Here is a 23,250-nt window from a genome sequence, read left to right as displayed (position 1 = left end):
AAGATTCAGATATGAGCTATTTTTCTAATTTCGGTTTTAGCGAAATATTTGCATTCTACTGGTGTTTGTGTTATGTGTTACACGCACTTTCGCGAAGGTCGTGTGAGCCAACGTGTAGATGTGTGTGTGTGTGTGTGTGTGTGTGTGTGTGTGTGTGTGTGTGTGTGTGTGTGTGTGCGTGCGCGTGTGCGTGTGCGCGCGCGCGTTGTAATACGTACCATACGCTCGTTCGCTTCACATATTACACACATTACACATACGCACGCACGAACGCGCACGCACACGCACACGCACACGCACACGCGCGCCCACACACACACACACACACACACACACACACACACACACACACACACACACACATCTACACGTTAGCTCACACGACCTTCGCGAAAGTGCGTGTAACACATAACACAAACACCAGTAGAATGCAAATATTTCGCTAAAACCGAAATTAGAAAAATAGCTCATATCTGAATCTTCCAGAGCTTCTAGCGCAAAAACTGTCCATAGGATAAGGTTGGGCCTATGGAAACATTTCTTCAGAATCACGTGAATAACAACATATTCAAATTTCAGCCAATTCGACCGAAAGCCAATTTCCATATGTTTTGTGCGGGGTCTTTCCAAAATATATTTTAGTAAAATTAATCAAACATATTTTAAATTTTAATGTACAATAATAGATTAATATTTTTTATTATGGTGGATATTAATCAGAATAGCTCGCATAAAATTCTTGGTGGTACATGTTGTCCCACAACTACCATGATTTTAGGGTGATTTTAAGAGAAAATTCTCTCCGTGTGTATTTCACATTTTTGATGTGTTAAAAGGGATTGTGTTATTTTAAAAATTTGTTTTATCAAATATTTTTCTTTTGTTCTGTCATCTACTTCATTCTACTTTGTTCCATTGCACTCTACCTTATTACGCTTGTCTGCTATTTCTCAATGTCGGCGCGCAACAAAATATTTTGCGGAGTTAACGCTCTTATTGTAAAGTTTAAAAGTGGCACGACAGCGGCATCGTTTTTCCAGATTCCACTTCGGGTTACAACTATTTGTTCTTAATCAAGGCTTTTCTACCTTGTTAACAATCGTCGCGCAAATGTGACTACAATGTATCGGTATCGCTAGAAAGCAGCGTAATTGCCGGATAATTGCGCGGTGATTGTAACGCCAACACGCTTTCCCACTTCGCTAAAGGGACACGCGCGCAAACGATATACGATATTCGCCTCGGGGCGGTATCGCGAAAAAAACAGATGTGCCGCAAAAAGTCGCAAAAGTGAACAATCGATTTTAAGGAATTCTTTTATACAAAGCTACAACGCGCGCTCGTGCTAATAGTCGATCAGGTCTGCCAGTTTAAGTCGAGATCAAAGTCCGCAATTGCTTTCGTTTGATCGGACGCCGTTGATCTAGCTACGCCACTATATCACCGAAACGCTCCGCGCGCTTGTATACGCACACATCGAAAAACAGCGTGGAAATCGAAGCGTGGAATTGCTTAAGCTGAAATCGTGGAAAAAAAGGAAAAGAGAAAAGAAAGAAAGAGAAAGAGAGGGGGTGAGAGAGAGAGGGAGGGAGGGAGAGTGAGATACTGTCTTATGCTCCTCGCGACGTTCGCCACGCTCCATTAATTTTATTACGGAACCCAGAGAGCGCGAATTCTCGTAGCGATCGATGTAGAAAGAGCGTAGTAGTTTTCCCTCCTTCTACGTACCTGCCGTTTTTTTTTTGCTTTTCTTCTACTCTATCTCTTTTTCTTTCTCCTCCTCCTCTTTTCACGCGCGGAGATAATGTCGGATCAAACCTGACCGAATTGTTGGCCGAATGGAGATCGCATGATGTCGCTTAAATTTCACGACTAACTGCTCGTAATAACAGCCGCAGAGCGATAATGCAATAATGTCGGCATAACGAGATTATTAGCATAAAAATGTCCGATATTCGCTCGACGTTGCACCCGTCTTTGTCTCATTGTCAGTACGCACGTTTTCGCTGCTGCGACGTGTAGGATTTTTCCTCCGTGATCACTGAATACAATTTTAACCGCTATTTTTGAAAAAATTGTTTAAAATAAAAAATATCTAACGATACACGGAGAGAATTTTCTCTTAAAATTTACCCTGAAATCATGGTAGTTGTGGGACAACATGTATCATCAAGAATTTTATGCGAGCTATTCTGATTAATATCCACCCTAATAAAAAATATTAATATCTATTACATTAAAATATAAAATATGTTTGATTAATTTTACTAAAATATATCTAGGAAATTTCAATAATTTTTCAAAATTTACCAATCTGCTTGATAATTTTTATCACGTTGTTTGTAAAATGTCTTTTGTATATTTTAAAAATTCCTTAGTTGCCAAGTTGTCCCAAGTTTGTAGTAAATTTAAGGGTAAAATATAACAAAAAATTCTCTCCGTGTAGTTCTCACGATATACAAAGAAACTGTGTTAAAGAGAAATAATTATAATTTAATATCATTAAAGAATTAATTACTCAATTACTTCTTTATTAGATTATTAAATAAAAAATATTTATATATAATACAAATTTATAAATCTCTCTCCTCTTTATAACTGTGTTTATAAAGTATAGGGAAGCTATTTTAACGTGAGGTGACGCATTTGTTTTACATTGTTGTAAAAGGACTCGAGGAGCAGCGATTGTGTCGATTACGAAGGATGGAGATTCAGCACTTTAGTGTCTATAGCGGCTTTAAAGTAAACGCGCTCGCATTTGCGCATTGACGGCGTGCCGACGATGAACCGATCGTCGATACACGAAGCGATGATATGCCCGCATTAATGGGCCGATATCGATATATTATATAAGTATCGGCACTGATTGCTACACGTTCCCCCATAGCGGCCGATGCTTATCACCTCACCCAGTAAAGCGGCAGCGCGGACAAGTGCGCAGGTTCGGTTTATCGCGCATATGTATAGTCGGCAACGCGTATCACAGTATCACAGTGCACCCGATGTAATGCATGCAAATCACGTCACGCAGATAAAAAACAACTTTTATAATCGGTATTGATGGACACGTCCGGCAGTGTGTCGCCGTCGCTTCCCGCGCGTAACGCGATATCTCGCATTTTGACGTGGCCGTTGACAGTGCGCGTCTCTGTTGATCTACGATATTCGATAACAATGTAGAATCCGTCGAATCACGCCGATGACGATTGCATTTTTCAGAAATGAATGTTACAATATTAATCTTAATCCGTTCGAATTTATTATATTCAAGCTTTTTCTCGTTCTTTGACTTTCCCGTTTTTTAACAGATTTTTAACATTTTTTTATCTCTTACGATCCAAATTCAAGCTTCAGAAGATCCTCTTGCGGAATCAATTCTGCAATTTCTATACGTTTAACGCTGCACGTGCAAATAAAGCATTCTCCGCATGGTAATGGGATTCTCGGTGGTGCCCGCCGGAAGCCAGGATTATTATAGAAGATGCAGAACGAACCACAAAAAACTCTCCCCCCCCCTCTCTCTCCTCTCTCTGACGAGCGCGTGATCTATGATGGCTCATCGTGAAAACGTAGATTAATGGATCTCGTTGATAAGCACGCAACGTACGTGCGATCCGCAAAATCGAGAGCTTGCCCCTCATCTTATCGTATTTGTGTTGCTCGTTACGTTTCATTATACATTTCTTGCGGACGATACGTCGAACGGGCCGCTCGCTCGCCGCGTAGCGGAAAGTAGCCGTGGAAATGTACAGTAATGGCGCGTAAAAGGGATTGCAGTACGGGATTAAAGGGTCGGAAAAAGATACAGAGTGACTGAGCATAACCGAGTAACCACCGCTTCCTGGTGACCGGCAGGGTTAACGGAACGTCTCTCGAGAAGCGAGCGCGCGAGTGAGTCAGCAGGTGAGTGGTGCTTAATTTAGGATCCCATTCGCCCTCTCCCGATCTAACTTGACTCACAGCGTATTATTACATATACGGGATATTCCGCGTACAGAATTCGTGATTTAATCTCGGTAATAGAATCCGCGAGCAGCGGTGCCTCGAACAAGATTTGACTCAACGGTGAAATAACAACAGGTCGGATCTTTTACGCGCGGGTTTTGCGAGAACGCAGCGGTGCGTGCAACGCTGCGATCGGGATTTATTGCAGTAAATAAATTGAAGTCAACGAGGAATTTGCTGAATTAAAAGGTACAAAAATCTAATGTAGATCTCGTCTCTGGTAAAGTCTGACTGAAGTTTTATCTGTTCCAGCTCCTCGCCGTATTTGCGAGCCATTTCAGGGAGGAACTGGAAAGTCGTTAACTGAAAGACGGAATACAGATGCGAGGCGATATATTTATAGATACTGCTGGCTATTTACCAGCCTGCGTATTTACATTTTCTACGGACTACGCGAATAGGTGTGCTCTATTATTTTCAATATTGCCCGACTTATATTTCGTAGAACCATTATGGATTTCTCCGTAAAAGCAATTCCCTCGCGATTACGTCCTGTCACTTACGAATCAATCAAGTTTGAAACATAGCTTATCAATCGCACCGATACATATTTCTTAGCTTATCCATTAGCTCTTAGCGTTAAAAAGAACTTAAGTCTGCTTGATTCAAAGTAGGCCATTGGAAAGATTTAATTATCATTATTATAATTATTAAATTATTATCATAAATAAATAACTTATTGACCATTGCAGTCAATATAAGCTTGACTAGTATAATTTAATAATATCCTAATCCCTTAGCATTTTCTTTCATATTCTCCGTAAAGTGTTAATTCGTGAATCTTATACCACGATCCAAAGACGTATTCGTGCTTCTCTGTTGCATGCAAAAGAAAACCGCAGCTTCTGAAAACAAACGCGTGATAAATACGTCCTACAATTCGAAAAGAAAAAGCCCCGCTATTCAGGCGCGTCGCGATAGCGCAAGATAACCCCGCGAATCGCGATAAAATATTCCATTCGTATATTTAAATGAGAGCATTCACACATCATGATGGTGGCAGAATGGGATAGGTCGGGTCAGCGGAAAATCGGACCGATTGGTGTGAATGCTCTCTCATTTAAATATACGAACGGAATATTTTAGCAACCATTATCTTGCTCATTCTGTTCAATCTTAATAACGAAAATAATCGTGACGAAATCGTGTTTGACTCACGTACGCTCACATTATATTCCCCTAATAATAAATAATTTATCACGGATAAAAGCTAGACATACATAATTTCCTAATTTTCTCAATGATGAATAAATATTAAAATAATATTTCCGATTTTCTTTCTCGAATAAAATCGCGAGAAAGAATAAATTATCTTTCTCGCTTACGTCACTTCTCGTTTTTGCGTTGTTAGCGATAGTCTAATTAAACTACATTTCAAGTATACTTATGACTATCAGGCATATTTAAATCTAGATATAACTTTGTACTATTTTTACACAAAGTTTATTCTGAGAAGTTTCTTCTGCTCATAATAAAATGTACTGAATACAAGACGTATCCCAAATTGTAATTAAAATTAAAACGGAAAGTCAACTTCAAATTCCATTCCATCAAAAGTTAAGTTTTAATTGACAAAAAAATAAAAATGTTAATTATATCTATATTTTTTACAAATAATGTGCACCTTAATAGTTCTTAGTGAAAATCACTTTGCCTCATTCTAAAGCAGAATTTTTTCCCTCTCGCGTGAAAGCGCGGTGAGATGCAAATGCGGTCCCCTCGGTCGAGGAATTCATCGTCTGTTAAAGCAGATTGGATCCACGTCGTCGTCGGCTGCCATCGGCGATGAAACACGAAATTGCCGCTGAATGGAACGGTAATGAAACGAAGGTGATTGCGCGCGATACGCGACGAATATAGTGAGAATGGTCGGCGACGGGCGACGACGGCGGTGGCGATGGTGGCGACGACGTCGACGGCGGATGGCTGCGCACCTGATAACACGAGAGAATGCATGCGAAAGAACCGCGAGTACGCGACGCATGATGCGTTATCGCGTATGAAGCCGTAATTTCCTCGCGCGAATTATTTATCGTGCGCGCCAGAATGTCGCGAACGGCGCGTTAACGGCGGCACGATATTTCTCAATAGTCAGTAAGCGCGACTGTAAACATTGTCGCGCGACATAGTAAAATGCTGCAAAATAATGGACAGTGTTTTCCTGTTGCGAAACGAATGCAACAAGATTAACCATAGAGGCACAAATCACTTTGACTTTGGAGATTAAATATACGTGCAAATATATATGTATCCAAATTAGAAGATTAGACAATTACTCTAATTTAATATAAATAACCTAAATCAAAGATTTATAGATATTATTAGTTTAATAAATATTATCTTTAAAGCTCCTGGATACTCGCCGTGGCCATGTTGGATTGTGACATTAGAGGCAAGAAATGATACGCTGAGAATTCTTGCGTGCCATTTTCAAGTAAAAAAATATTTGGATAAAAAACACTTCAGATCACTTTAACACACTTATAAAATGTTCCGAAAACTATCCTTTTCCCTTGACAGTTAATAAACAGCTGTAAAATAAATGTGATACGAAGCCTAAATATGACCACGGCGAGTATCCAGGAACTGTTTTTTTTTTGCTCAGACGGATTTTTAACAATTTCATTCCCATTCTTTACTTTATTATGATTTCAATATGGTATATAAGCTTGGCAAAGCAATTGCTCTTTAAAAAAAAATGAAAAGTTTTATTAAAAAGTTAAAATGGAAAAATGTTGAAATCTTATAGTTTCTTCAAAAATAAAATTGTTTCGATAAACACTCCTTCGAAATCTTTCTTATTTCAGAATGAAATGTGTATCTACTCGCGTGTTAGGAAACGCGCAAGGAAACAGTCGCAGGGACGCATTCGAATTCCGCGCAGGGCGGTTTAGAGGCGGCGAGCACGTGTGGCGGGATCGAGAGGGAGAGGGATTAATTAAAGCGGAGTTTTTCGAGCAACGGCGAAGAATTACAACGAGAAGAACGTCCGGGAGCTTTAAAAGAAACGGTACGGCGTAAAGCTCAGTGCTTTACTGTGTCTGCCAGCAGTGTTAGAGGCAGACGGGGAAGTTATACGTACTTGGTCGACACGGGGAAGTAAATCATGGCGTTTACGTTACCGCGATACTTTCTCTTCCAAATTTTTCAACGTCGAAAACTTCGTGTCCGCTAGAGGCTGAACGTATAGCGTAATTAGTGAAGAAATGTGGTCAATTAATTCATTTCACTTTGTACATTCGTGAATGCACGGGTACTTAATAAAATTTATATTTACCACACAATTCCTCAAAAAATTATAAAAATGTGTTTATATATGCGCAATTACGATCTTCCGTATCAACGACTCATTCACAATTTTGATTGTAATATTCCCACGTGTCGTTTCTAGTCAATATTACGCACCGTACATTACGCTGCGATGCCTACTTGTTATTAAATGCTGCACGATCGGCGTGTGTAGACATTGTTTGATAGAGCCAGTCGATATACGCCGTGGCGCGAATAATAAATAACCTATCTATCCGCGCGGCGCATTTAACATTTTTCGCGTGCGCGCTCGCCTGAATAAAACATGAGCCGAGGCATTAGCGTACTTAGAGTATAATGCTTTCTCGCCGACGAGCGGGCGAGTAGCCACACATGGAAAGCCAATGATACGAAGAAGCAGGCGGAGTGTCTACCTTGTGGTCGACACTCGAGTCGATGTTTCGTTAAATCAGACAGACAGAGATCCAGAATCGTGACGCGAGATCGACGCAAAGCGTACGCGAGTCAGCATAAATCTTTCCCCCGATACAGCCTTATTACGATTTGCATTGCGTCGCGCCGGCACTGGCACAGATAAATCGATTTAAACGCGGCAAATGTCGCGATTTTTTTTTCGCCAAACGACTCGCGGATTTTGAGGATGTGAAAAAGCGACTCCAGCGATAACTCTGTAAAACGAATTCACGATGATTGATAAGCACTATCGTGTTTTGTGTTTCAATCTTGGTAAAGTCCATAGTCAAAGGTGAGACAAGTGCGCAGCAAATAACGCGACAACGCAAACAACGAATTGATAATAACCATCACGTTTCGTTTTCCCCGTGTAGCTCGCGCCCATAAATTCCGTATGAGCGCACGTGTGTCATGCGAAGATGGAGAATTAAAACCTCAGCGATGGCACACGCCTCGAATAAAGTAGGCCCATGCCGGACCGATTAGAATAATTCAACATTCGCTTTACATCTGGCGGTTCTGACGCGCCGATAAAATACGAATGGAAGGCAGCAATGTTTTATACGCTCACCCGGTTCCGAAACACGGTTCACAAAACCACGTTTATTTATGGCAATGGCATCATCTCTCCTTTTCTTCCGTTGATCGATTACATTCGCGAAATGTCTTGATTCAGACGAAATCAGATAAGAACTCAAAAATAATCAATACGACAACTTAAATATTAACACTTTACGAATTATCAGGAGATATGCTAATTGTTCAGGTTTATAATAATACGCTTTTGCACGTTACGTTATCATTGCCTTCCAAGAGATCAATTCATCAATTTGTTTATTTTTTCCTTATCCTGCGGTAATTGGTTCGTAAAAGATTGACTCCAGAAATTCATGTTCCAATACGTAATATAGGTGAGGAATAATTTATGTTATCAACCTGTTCAGGACCTTCGATCCTTCAATAATTCACCCGGCTTCGGAATCGCGTTTCCTAATAATAACCTGGCCGATGAATCACCGACCGAGAGAAAGCGCTCGCGATTATTTATAGAGCACAAAGTACGCCTCGTGAAATGGGAGTAACCGATGGGTACAACATAATAGTTACGTAATGTCGCTTTTCGCAATAGCATTACCTTTCCCTACCTAAGAACAAAGATTTCATTGTCTTGGGAATCCACCGTTATTGCATCAATATGCAATCATCGTTCGCTTAATCAATTCGAATGAAAGGCGGGTATTGTCGGGGAAGCCGGCAAATGCAAACGCGCTTCACTTGTCGCCCGTATCTCACGGGGAACGGACAAGCCATTTCTCAAAATTAATTCCTCGAGTCATCCCTCCTAAAGCCTGACTTGACAGACTGTTTGATATAATCATTAGTATACACATGGCCAACATCCTCGATATATCTACGTCCAAGAAAAATAAAGACGTAAAGATAAAAAAAATTCCGTAGTTTTTCGGCAGAAACATGCTTAGAATCACGATTGCGCAATTTCAAGATAAATTAAATAAGTACGACTAACATTTTAATAAGAGAAATTTATGTATGTAGAATCACGTGAATTTCTGGCGTTGACTCAGTTTCTATTTAAAAGAAACGTATATTGTTTATATAAAATTGTAGCAGCTGCTTAATGTAACATCTTAATGTAACTCCGTTATTTTCACATAAATTTTTTGTTTTCCTAATTGTAACAGAATATAGATAAATGTATTAAATATGATAAATTATTTGAATTAATTTCACCCAGCTTTCCTCAGGAACTAGACTATCTGCCTGTCAATATTAGGATGTCTGCCTCAATATAACCCGCTCAAAGTCTCGTTCTGACATAAAACATATACTGATTAGATTCTCGATTTAATAAGCTAGACGATATTTCCATTACCCGGAGATTAGCGTCGTTCGAAGATAGAATCCGTTAATAAAAGGCAGAGGTAAAATTCCTAAAGAAGACACGTCTGAACAGGCCGACGAGTGCTGTTAGAGCAAAAAAAAAGAAAAGTAACGGCAGGAAGAAGAAGGGAAAAAAGAAAACGAAGACGAAGAGCCCGCGTGCGATAACCAACCGGTGCGACGCAAAAGTGTCTCGTGTTATCGCCGGAGAGAAGCCGAAGAAGGATGTGGCGAGTTGGACGAACGAGTGCAACGAGTTCGCAAACGTCAGAGACAGCAACGGCCGAAGCGCGTAAATTTACGTGCGCGTGCTCGGCAGGATGCGTGCGAGGATCAGGATACGTGGGTCGAGATCGGCAGCTTTCTCCGCTCTGAAAAACCGCCTCGGATAATGGAATGAACGCGACGCGCACAGAGTTGAGAGAAATCCTCAATCCTTCGCAGCTGACAATGAAGAATTTTTGGAATTTTCACACTCGTTGTTGACGCGTAGAAAATCACGGAGGAAAAAGAAGAGCATCACATAATAAATAACATGAAATACATTTTATAAATGTAAGACTGATAGTGATATTACGTAATAAAATTTCTACAAAGAGAGCATATTTTTCGTAATACCGCTCTTTGCTCTGCTTTCTACTTAATCAAGTTTGCCTAACAATTTTTCGGCGATTAGCAAGCCAATGGCCTGCCTCTCGTTGCTATTTTCGTCAAAAATGTCCCTCCTACCTATCATTATATGTACAGGGTACTTTGAATTTATGAGAAAGCGTTGATAAAATTCAATTACAACGCGCGTGTTTCGGCCTCGGAAGCGATCGACATCGCGAAAAGAACGTCCTGGCAGTCCTCGAGAACTATAATCGAGCGGTGCTGAATCGTTACCCTCATTTATACTTCAGGCAGGCCGTAATGGCCGCTTTTAATGTTCCCAGAAAAATTCTACACGGCGGCGACGGCGATATGAGGAGGAGGCATAATGGTCTAGATAATGCACGATAATCTGCATTCAAATTGCGGCGGGGCCGTTCCCGAGGCCGACATAGTAACGCAAAGTCGACGTATTTGCGGATAAAGACGCGCGCCGACGATTTTATACAGGATGCTCGAGAAGTTCGCGGCTTAACTCGAAGAGCAGATAATTTGACAGATTTAACAATCGACTTTTTCTTACGTACACATTTGGTTTTACAATACCTGTTTTAAATATCTCGGAAATTAAACGACGTTATATATTAGAATTGAGGGGAAACAAAATCCTAGAGATTCCAGCGCACCTCTAATAAATTTCTCTCGCTTTGGCGCGGTCTCGGTCTTTCGCTCTATTTGTGAACTCCTTTCCCGAAGCAGGCGCACTGGCTTTCGCTCGTTGCCGTTGGTAAATGAGCCCGCACTTGCCAAGGTGGGGCCAAGAATCCGCTGCAGCGCGCCCACGCATCTAAACTCGTAGCGCGACCTCAAGCGATTTAATTAGCTCGCTGATATATCCCTTCACTTCCCTCACCCTTCTCGTTTACTTATTGCCACCTCGCGTTCCTTCACCGCCAACTGTGTTTGCGCAACGATTAGTCGCGAGTGATGCCTTGGCTTATCTCGAAATAAACGATTACTAAAGAAACCTCAGAATTTAAAAAATAGAAGAACTAATTTTAAGCGCGTCAAATTAATTTTAAGAAAATTTGTATCCAAGATTTAGTCATATTAATTTATCAAAGAAGATTTGAGAAGACAAATTTGTCTAATTTATTATCGAAAATAAGATTGGTGATCTCGCATTAAACTTCCATTGAAGGAAAAACAATTTGACATTTGCCAAGGGATTAACAGTAGATTCCATAGAAATGGTAGGCACTCTCTGTACGCGTATCTCTCGCGATAACATTAAACTGTACAGGCAGCAACTCCCGATAATGCAACTTGTTGGTTCCTGCAGCGGCAAACAATGCGCTCGGAGTGGATTGGTAATCTGGAGATCGTCGGGTAAATGAGATGAATATCAGCCACTCTCGGCTCTACTAAACCGGCGCATTGTGTAACGGCATTGCCGCCGCTTATGCTAAGCAGACACGAGCGGAATTAAAATTTGATCAAATGGGAGTGGTCGCGTTTATGATTGTGAACCTCCGCTCCGCCTGGCATTGCTGACATTTCCCACGATATTGCCCCGCCGTTTCTCGACCACGATTTCGACTAAATCGAATATCGAAGTACTCTCCTCTTCCTCTCTCTCTCTCTTTCTCTCTGTTTCGCTCGCTTGAATCCGTGTCCGATTAATCCCTCGAATCGTGCGCTATTCATTTTCGCGTTATCTCGTTTTGTAGCAGAGCCGGTCAACATTTGGAAATATTTGTTTGCGCAAGTTTATATCGACCCGAAAGCACTCATCGAAGTTGATTGATTATACGGTGTCCTAGAATCGGCGAAAAGCAGGCGCAAACGTTCGTTCTTGTAAAACCAACATCTTATTTTTAGAATTTTTGAAATTTTAATACTTTAACAACAAATTAAATACTTTAATAAACCTTGAAATTTTGTTAAAATTTACTACGAACTGAGTGATAAATAAAATATTTCGTTCTTTATTCTAAAATTTATTTCTCGGTAAGCTCAACAATCTTAATAGCTTATAACGCGAAAATTATTATTATTAGGGGAGACCGGAGAAAACTCGACATGATTTTTTCAAAGGCAATTTTCAATAACTAATTAAAATTTTCAAGAGAATTCAATGGTACACATTTAAAGAGTGTTCCTTCAGGTACAAAATTGCTTAAGGAAGTTTTGCTGTACGCTTTGTTTTGTCCTCAAGAAAGGAAAAATGACGCAAAGACAAATTTTTAAATTGAAAAACGCCGGCGCAAACTCGACACCCCACCAGAGTTCTTTAAAAACTTGTCACTCCAAAAACAGAAATTTTAAAAATATGCAAAAACGATTATCGGATTCGTATAGAGCATCGAATTTTCTATCAAAATCGCTAACCTGTAGATTCGCAAGGGTAAAGCTCGATGAAAGAGTAGAAGTTTCCGAGAGACCAGAAAAATTACTTTTTACCATCGAAAACGCTTATGTCGCACTAGAAATTACACCATAACTCAGAATATCACCAAATTTTATTAGCAACACTGGCACATAAAGACGCATTTATAGTAGGAAAGGAAAGGCATTCTACGATAGATTTAAATTGACAAAAAGTTTAGTATCGAGTTTGCTCCGGTCTCCCCGATACCTTTTCGTTAATACGTCGAATAACGATACAAGTTCATTTTAATAAAAAGAAAAACTACGACTCCATAAACTTTTCATATAATCTAAGGCAAGGCGAAAAAAGAGAGTGGAGTGCATACGCGACGTAAAAAAAATGCACTTACGAAACAAAATACGAAGCAGTTATAAAGTGAAAAAGAAAGGACAATTTTATTACTTCGATAGCCGTGCCACCTTTGAATCGATTATACCCGCCGTCGTTCGACAACACACGGAAAAGAGAATAGATATGCGCCGATGCATATATAAAGGTGATATACGATAGAGTGCCTCAGTAATAAAACAGCGATGAGGCCCGGCGCGGCGCATAAAAGCACTCCGGTATGTATATGCATATCCGTGCGCGTAAGGCTGTCTTTTATTTTTACGATCTATCTACAGAAGCGGGAACGATTAACACGCTGAAGAAGCTCGTACGCGCCGGCATGACGCACCGGTCCCGACACTTGCCGGAAATTGCGGCGCGATGACGGCTTTACGTTTCGTTTGCCGAGCGCACGCATTTCGAGATGCACGTTTTCCAGGCATGTAATCGGACCGCGTTGTTCCGCGCCTTCTCGATAATTCAGCCGCCTCACCGTGTTAAGAAGCCATTTGGCTGATTTCCTGATTCTCGCCCTGATTACATTTCTGATACCGCGGATGCCGTCGCGGAAATAGCGGAACGGATAGAGCACCGAGTCCGCGGGAAAACGACATCCCGTCCACATGCCTATTGCGCCCGATGCTATCGTCAACGAGCTGCGCTGCCATGTCCCTTCGATTCCGTGGAGGAACATATTTTAGCGAAGAAAAGAAATGTTTAAAACCCGGGAAACTGTGAATATATCTACTCCCCTATAATTCTTTCTGCCAAGAGATTTCTTACAAATTTCTTATTTTTGTTTAGCGTCTCCCAATCTAAGAAACATAATATTCTCCAATACGAAATTGAAGATGACACAATCTCTCCAAAGTATCATAAAACTTCCTTAATCTCTATCGCCATTCCCAATAAATTTTGCAGATACTCAATACGCTGGAAACAGGTACGTCGAACGAGTCTATCGCGACGCATTGACGGATTCGTTATCCATCGATGATAATTCAACCGCCTTCGTAATTCCCCGATTATAAATGGCTTGCCACTTCCGCCGCTTTTCCAAGCCCACTGAATTACGAGTCGCGGTCATAAATCCTCGCGGTAAGATACTCGGCGCGCAGGTAGCGCGTTTCAAGGAATACGCCGATGAGAAACTAATAGGCAGTCGGCGCGGCACGCGGATTCAATCGTTTGGAAGTTACCAGCGCGGAGAGCCCACGTCGCTCCCTTCACGACGAGGAACAGTTTCTCCCTTTCTCCCTTTCTCCCTCTCTCCCTCTCTCTCTCTCTCTCTCTCTCTCTCTCTCTCTCTCTCTCCCTGCCCGACGGGATGAGACAACATAATCGATGGGTTACGAGGAAGCGTAAGCCGCAAGTCACGGGCGCCTGATACACGCTGTGCGCGAAAAAAGGAAATAAATGCGATATCGAAAAGGAATTAAACGGCCGCGCGGGGAGGAAAGGATCATAAAGTCCGCACGACCGCCGTTAATTTCGTTGCTACCTTGTGTGTTAAGAAAGATATATTCCTGCGGTCGCAGGACTGGAGAGAACTGTAAATTCAGCCCTACGGGTGTTCCGGGATGACCACTCGCGTGTTGTACGAGTGCGAGAGACAACCGCTAAGTCGCGAGGAAGGCTGAGAGAGCCGCGCGCGAAACTTCGACACCGACAATAGCGGCGATTAATGCGTAAAAGGTTGCGCCGCGCGACTACCGGCGCGCTGGAAAATGCGGCACGGAAGTGTTGAGCATAATCCCTGTTGATAACTATTGAGGGAATCGCGGAAAGATAAACGGGAGGACGGTAGAGAGATGAACCGTGACAAAAGCAGACGAGGAGTCACAGATTTTATAGCGCTCGCAACAATGCTGAGGATACATTACGTACGCGTCAAATGTCTCGTACTGCATCCTATGCTAATTTCCCGGGTTTTATGGTCACTAGAAAAGCGGCAGAAATGTCATGGAAATAATAAAATGTCCCGGAGTATTAGCGGAACTATATTAATATCTTTTACAAGCGTATATGTGTGCGACATATCACATTAGATAACTTCTCTTCATTTTCCCTCTTTACCTCGTCTATCCAATGAACTTTGGGAATTCTCCGACGAAAGATCAAATTGTTAGATAACGAATGACAAAGGTCAGATTTGACAATGTATTTTTAATAATTTAGTTACGAATAAAATTCAAAGGCTCATTTCCAAATTGTCTGACATTCAATTATTAGAACGTGAATGCATTATCACTAATTAATCTTTATTTTATTTGCTAAAAATATGGATTTAAGAATTTATTTTATTTAAAGGAAATAAGATAAACCAGATGGAAAAACGCGAAAAGAACTGCAGATTACCAAAGTATCTGCGCACTTTATGGGTTCGGAAGGGTGGGCTCATTTTTGCCACTCCAACACGATACTTCCGACCAAACGTTTTATCGTTGCGAGAGGAGAAAAATTGATGCGAACCCGAGCCACTTTTACGGAATCCGCAAGCGGGCTCGTTGCCCGCCGGGTGTATACGATTACAGGCCCGACATTTGAAGTGGGGCTGGAGCGACAACGGTGACTCCATCCGTTCTCCGCCGCGCGATGATTTACGTGTAACGTGTCACCGACAGAGAGCCAGGTGGCCGGAATGCCACGCGAATGCGTAACACGATAACCCCCGGTAGCATAAGTACGGCGCGATGTCAACGACGAAGCGCAGCCGACAGCGCGATGCGGCCCACCTGATAATTTCGCTAACATTTCGCTGCCATTAGTTTACCGCGCGTTGTAATAACACGTGCGTCGTCGCGCGCGCTCGTAAACTGTGCGTCTGGCCTCCGCGGCGTGCTCGAGATCGTCCAATGACACTAGGCTATGTAACATCACTCAGCTAAAGTAAAGTTGACCTATTCGGAACTCGAAACTCGATCATAGCAGTTATCATTCGCTTGACGATTCGCTCGTGATTTGTTTGGTAATTTGTTCCCGTTTAATCACCGAAATTGGAATTGTTAGCTAAAAAAAAAGAAAAAATAGAATATACATGTGTAAATGCGTGCGTGCGTGAAGCTAACATATTCTTCCTAAAAATCCTATTTCATGACTGTGTAATTTTATTTATTTAAAACCAATCGATTATTGAACTCTGCTGCTTAATAACCTTTTTAATCGCAAAAAGGCCAACTTTCCCCGTGATGAGTAATCGTGCATCTCTACTGGTTTTTTTCGATATATAAAAATAAACAGCACTTTGGAAAGAAATCTACTTGACCAGATTAACGAATTAATTGTTTTAGGTTGAGCAGATTTTAACCGTAATTCAAACACTGAGTCTGAAATTTTTAAACCAGATTGTTGTCAAGTTGTTTTCTGCATTGTAAATTCCGCGATGGAACAAAAGTACCTAAGCTGCTTAATTCGCTATTTCTCAACAATTGAGCCGTTCGTACGCCGAGCATTCGGATTAATACGATCGCTCTAACCCACTTATCCGCAATTATAACAGACTAAACGCTGACTGTAATATCTTGTTATTATCTTGTATTCGATAATACGCTAATGTACCACCGAGATATAGGCCTCGAGATGTGGGTATTAGAAGATACAGCCTTAACCAAAAGTACAAAGTCCCTTCGATAAATGTCAATAAGACGAAAACAGTCGATATTCGTAAAGCGAAAAACACCGCGTAATTTTCTAATAATCGCGTTTCAATGTTTGTTACTCAGCACGAAATTCTATTATACATTCTAATCTAATGAAATAGAATATCTCGGCTGAACACAATTTATTCGAGCTACGAAGCACTTCTGGCCACGGCTGTAATGCCGACTTGCGGAGAACACTTGCCGTGCAACGTTAACCGTGGTCGATCTACTTAATCCGACGGTATCCATTCGATAGTATCGGCGGGAGTGGTACGGTATCGGGGAGTAAAACGGGCAGGAATTACGGCTTTGACGGCTCCATCGGTGAATCGTTAAAAACTTTTCAATACTGTTAGACGAACCTTATTTTTACGGGCCGCGCGAAACAACAGCGCTTCCGCCTCTTGGAAAAAAAACGTTAAAAACTCGATACTTTTTTCCACCGCGGGCCGGGGGCTCATCGAACGAATTTCGAGGAATGAACGCGCCCGTTAAATTCGCGATTTATGCCAGGAGCGGAGCGGTGGCAATAAATTCTACGCAAAATCCCCGGGTAGAAGTTTTCCCCCGGAGAAATAACACGTTTGCGAGGAGTCAGCGAAAAAGCTGAAAGTTACAGCAGGTCTACACTTTAACTCGGTGGAGTTAATTTATTTAACAGTCTAGTAAACGTGTAACGGTAATTAACACAATACGCGAACAAGCATCGGTAGCGAACGACCAATTAACGAATATGAATAACGTCTATTTGAGTGTTTTAATATAGTAGAGAATAAATATATATTAATAATACATATATAAATACATATTAATTATAAATATGTATTAATATAATAGAGTAAAAAAATGTTTAATAAAAACATTTATAATATTCCCTCATCTTTGAAATTTGTCTTCTAACTTTCTAAATTTTTAATAGGTAAAACAGAACGACGAGAGCATGCTCTGCAGTCACCCAAAATTCAATTTTAACTTGCAATCGTGGCAAAGTGCGAAGCTAGAGAAAAACATCGCTGCCAACGGCATCCAAGTTGTAAAGTAGAACCGGAGAATACTCGCCAATTATTTTATGGCGGCTAAGCAGTTCTTTCGCGACTCCGTCGCTTTGAGACCCACCTTGTGCAAGCACCGCACCGTACACTTATCGCTCTTATAATAATTGCCGCTCGTTACTGGGAGAAGGTCTTCTTGCTTATATTTCGGATTGTGGTGCGCTCACACGAGCTGTCCCGTGCGTAAATTTGCCAGACCGTTCCACATAATTATTAAAAGCGATTTATAAGAATTAAACTTAATTTCAAAAAGATTGGATTAATCTCTCTTGAAAAAACAAATCGTGATGTGGTTCGCGGTAACGCGTCCATTTTTGCATCTCGCAAACAATAATGATATAATGAATATTTATGATCGGAATATATCACCCAACCCAACAATAGTTATTCAAATAATTACTCAGAATAACTAATGGATATCAATTATTCGTGAGTAAAATCCCTGAAGCGAACGTTGTGAGTACGGTGCGTACAAAATGCGTGCGAATGTAAAAGTTCCATCCATCCATTATAAAATCAAAATGTAAAATAAATAACGCCGATTATACCTCGACGAGAAATAGGGGAAACCGGTGCTCGTTGGCACTGTTTTTACAATTTCGGCATTTGAGTTTTTAAACAACTAATTATCATGATTAAACAGTATTAATATGATAGAGAGAACCTTTCTCTACACTTTCATGCCAGGAACGCTCCTGTATACTGTATAGTTTCTTTGTAATAAGTGAAATACAAACATGCTGCATTGTAACCAACTTGCCCCGATAGTAGAGTAAGTTGGCTATGCGACAAAAGTCCACGTTAAATTAATGAAAACGTAATAGAAACACAAACAGATATATACTTCTCGATAAAGACTGTATCTTTTAAAGTTATTTTGTAATGATCAAATAGCAAAATGCTGTTGCAGAATAACAATTGTAAACTATTTTAGATGTAGCTTTCTTCAACATAAAAATTTTAATATAAATATATATCTAGCTTCTATCAGCATTGTAGGTAGCAAATCACATACTCACACAGGTCTCACGCGCGCGGCAACCACAAGTCAAGCTAAGCGTGCCTTGATATGAGCCAACATACCCCATCCCTATATACGTTTGCATGATTTCAGTCATTTTATTACAATAAATTACTGTTGTTCCTCAAAATAATATGTCGTATAGTAACAGAAACGTTTATTTTAACTAATGATACGTCACTTTGATTTACTTCTCAAGCTGAAGAACATTAATACGATATTTTGAAACGCTCGAAAATTTACTTGCCACCTCTTGAATCAGAGTTTTCTCTTTTTCTATTGTAATACTTGTTTGATTTAAATAAAACTTTGGGAAAAGTACCTATGTCATAAAAGAGATATTTTGTGATAATTTTTCCATTTTTTTCGCTATAAATATACATAAACGGAACGCATTGCCAACTTGCCTCTTGTGCCAACAAGCCCCGGTCTCCCCTACAATCGACTGGTAGATAAAAAAATCAAAAATCACATTAGAAATTAGGACTTGATGCTTTCGTTCCGTATTAATAATAGTCGTAATTAAGAGCGACCGTATAGGCGGCGAAATGACGACGACGGCGTTCTCCCAGGCATATTTTGCCCGTGATACGCGACAAGGTCACGTATGCAAAGTTCAGGCCATTATGACGCTCGTATTCAGATGCAAATTGGCTGGAAATGGCGCGTCTCTTAAAATATACTTACGGCGCGAGCGCACGAATGTGTCGTCGAGGCACTCTCTTTCTCTCCCTCCTTCTCTCACGAATGAGCGAGCGAACGAAGGAGTGCTAACGAGTGTAGAAAGTGCCAATGTGGCGATACAAAGCGTGCGTGATTATGACGCCGAGGATGAAAAACAGCGGGACCGTGCGATGCAACGTCGGTGGGTCGATGTTCCCCTCGGGTTTCGCAAGCGTCTTAATGACAAGTCGCATAATTAGCGAGAAACTACGCGCTGTGAAACCCCGTATAACGATCCTCGAACGAACTCTCGATGCGTACACGTGTACGTGCGAATTTTTCGTTCTCTTTCCAAGAAAAAATTTTACGTCCGATAAAGATTTAAAAATTACTAATTCTTGAAATAAAACGTATGTATTAATTAAAGCATTGTATGTTTTAATTAAAGCTTTAAATTTTTATTCTGTATTGTAATAAATTATTATTTTGTTGTCTTAAGTATATTTAGGTACATTAATTTTTCCATCTTAATAATTCTTTATGTATAATTGTTAATAAAGACCGATTAACATTATGATCAGATATGTACATAAGTATATAATTAAATAATTCCTAATTGTATTAAGATGGAAAAATTAATGTAAATATACTTAAGACAACAAAATAATAATTTATTACAATGCAGAATAAAATTTTGAAACTTTCTTCATAGACTACAAGTGAGAGAAACTCATTATAAGTTTCATGTTGATAATATATGCAACAAAGTCGAAATATGTGACAACATCATGCAGAAATGTTAAAATATAGTGCAAAATTATATACCTGATAAAATATGACAAAATATATGTGATGAAATATATATGTAGATGTCGATCGACTATCAGTGAATGTTGCAAATTACGCAGATGGAGCAGAAAATAATTATAAGCCACAAGAATCGTGTTTAAAATTCTTCACGTTGATTCCACTTTTACGTAATCATAATGATATAAGTTATACACTTGTTACATAATTTTCCTCTGGCGTTGTGACGTCAAATTTACTTGTCTTCAGTACGTTTATACGCGCGATGCTTATAAAATCGTATATAATGTAAAATATTGCATCATAAAGAATATTTTAATGTAAAATATGGTAATTAGTTGATCAGTGACTGGAAGGTATATATACGTGTTAGAACCAACACACACACACGTTGCGGTTTACATGATGCGTAAATGAAGTAAAATGCATCGATAAATCTGAATCGTTTTAAATGCGCGTATAAATTTAAATCGTTATATTTAACACATCGGGGTTTTATAATCTTGTTTATTTAAATCTGTGTTGCATAAACAACTGTATCGCGCTGCATGCAACAGAAAATGCAAATCGCGATGGACGCATCTCCGTCTGCATACGTGGGTCTATAGTCCGAGCCAAAATGATATCTGCTCGTAACTGTAAAACTTGCAAGCCTGCCAGAAAATATTAAACAAATTATGTTTATCAAAATGACTATAAAATCGTCAACTACAATGTAGACAGATGTTTTGTGAATTTTTTCAGATTTTTTTAAAATACTTTAAATAGAGAAAAATAGCGTCCAACATGACAGACCCACGTATGCACTGAGAAGGTAATTAACAGATAACGGCTCGAATGGCTTTGTATATTCGCCACGCAATAACCACCGTGAATTGCAACAATTTCGTGATTAGCCGTTTGCAAACGTCGACGCTGCGTTCGATCGATTCGTTCGATTGACTCCTCCTGAGTGAAATCTGTCGTAGACATCGGCATACCGGTTCCGTGTTCCCGATGTCTTTCTCTCCTTTCCCCCCCCCCTCCCCGCCAATCGTGATTGACGTCCCTAATCCTAACCGGTATAATGATTCATCGCGGGCAACGGCGCGCGCGATAAGACAGACGGATTACGTCGCGTACACACACGCGCACGCATGCCGATGATGGCTAATTCAATCGACACAGCATGCCGCAGGCTGTTAGACAAAGCGTCGACCGGCTAATGAGGTGTCATTGATTACGAACATTCATTTTGAGAGACAAGAGATCCGGAGACTGGCCGTAAGCGTGACCTAAATCCGCCAAGTTACACGACCGTCTCTTTTACTTCCAACAAAAATTTTGAATAGAAATTTTTTATAAATTTCTAGAGTATAGGTAATTTTCAGAGCACTGAATGTACATATAACAAAAGTTAAATAATATAATCAAATAAAAGAATATTAAAACAAAGATTTCTCTCTCTCTTTTTCTTAAATTGAAAGAGAATCAATTATAAAAATATATTTGCCTAACGCAAAGAATAGATATAATTTTTCCGCATTTTCCTTTCTTCTCTGTTATCTAGAGATGCCAGCGGAGTCTCTGATCCTCAAACACAGAGATTCGCAATAAATGCAGCAAGCAAATAATACGGATTAACCCAATCATAAGGACCATCAACGATTAAAAAAAAAAAGGGCGCGGTAGAACAGACGTGTGAAGAGCTAATGTTAAACAGTACCGGGTCGTGCGGCAACATGGGCGAATTATAGCAGTTTACCAACCCACACGTGAACCGGCCAAGGGGCCATTACTCAATTCCGAGATAAGGAAGAGGTGATCGTCGGATTGGCCCGGCATCGGCCAAGTGCATAAACCGATTCCCGGGGGAATCGGTGCGCGTTTGCTTCATCGACGCGGAGGCGTCGAGGGCAGCGATGCAAAACCGGCGATGAAATCGGCAGGATTTCTCGAGAAATTATCGGCGCGTAAACGGCATTTGAATAGATAATATCATGCCACCCACGATGAAGGATCGCGATTGCACAATTATCACGCATAACCCACGTTTCTCTAAAAAGAGTAATTAACCAACTTGAGAATCTCTTGCATTACGGGTGTAATACCACGCTACGGACTCATGCTACTTGAGTTATGTGTGATACGATCGATAAGAAGTCACATTAACATCGGGAATCACCAGCCTGAAATGGCTGGTACAATTTACATCCTAATAGTAGTTGACATTTTTAAGTTAAATTCTGGCCGGTCGCTTAATACTTATGTTACTTTAAGCGCTATGTTTATGCTAGCCGTGATGTCGAGCGATCGTGACTTAAGTGTTTTATATCATTACTCCTGTCGGGGATATTAAATCGCCGCTCGCGTGATAAATCAGCTCGCCAACGGGAATGCATATAATCTTAAATACGTATCAAACTCTGTTACCGTACTTACCATAAGTCAAACTCGTTATAATACGCGCTATGTCATAGCGGGGTCCGTACATTTCGTCGTGTAACGAGCGGAAGGCAAAATTGCCGTCTCAGTAATTTTCATCTGAATAAACGAGTAAATTGACGTTATTTTTACTCAACCCGCTTGCTCGCGAGAGAAAGAAAGGCGAATGAATAAGAAAACGCATGGGGGAGATGATTGAGTTATCGTTATCCTCGCGTGACTTCGTTCACCATGAGCGAATTGATGCTCGTGGATCGGAGGTGCAGGGGAAAAAAAAGAAGGATACGCGGTAGCTCAATTTCTGCCCTTCGAAATCAGTTTTTCCATTCGGGAAAATTACAGCGAGCTTCTACGAGCTATAATGAATTACGGAAAAGGAAAACAATATTTATGGCGGATTAATTGATTAATTAATAGCATAAAAATGATATAAGAATAAATTAACATAAAAATAGAACAACCGAAGACGCAATAACATTACGAATATCTTTCGTTGAAGTAGGATTAAAAGATTAGAAATTATATCTGCACAAGTTGTTAATCCCAGAACTTAAAACCTCCTTATATAATTATTGTTCAAATATAACTACAGCAATAACAAATTATTTGTCGCATATCTCTCATCTATTATAAAATAATAAAAGTTCGTGATGGCTTTAC

At 40.3% G+C, this 23,250-nt stretch overlaps 1 protein-coding gene and 1 long non-coding RNA gene across 7 annotated transcripts in view; one reads left to right on the top strand and one right to left on the bottom strand.

The window, feature by feature from the left end:
- The window catches only part of LOC139776724 (CCR4-NOT transcription complex subunit 6), a 314,159-nt gene that overhangs the window by 193,646 nt on the left and 97,263 nt on the right, over positions 1-23,250 (bottom strand). The window lies entirely within an intron of this gene.
- LOC139776726 (uncharacterized) lies at positions 2,672-7,289 on the top strand. The gene is made up of 4 exons (XR_011719159.1): positions 2,672-3,903; positions 3,998-4,194; positions 4,258-4,406; positions 6,813-7,289. It is a non-coding gene; the product is annotated as an uncharacterized lncRNA (long non-coding RNA).

The sequence above is a fragment of the Temnothorax nylanderi genome, unplaced genomic scaffold, assembly GCF_030848795.1.
Source record: "Temnothorax nylanderi isolate EJ_2023f unplaced genomic scaffold, tnyl_v1.0 TNYL_tig0126_pilon, whole genome shotgun sequence".
NCBI classification, from domain to species: domain Eukaryota; kingdom Metazoa; phylum Arthropoda; class Insecta; order Hymenoptera; family Formicidae; genus Temnothorax; species Temnothorax nylanderi.
Note: the sequence above shows the minus strand (reverse complement) of the source record. Positions and strands in the feature narration are given on the sequence as shown.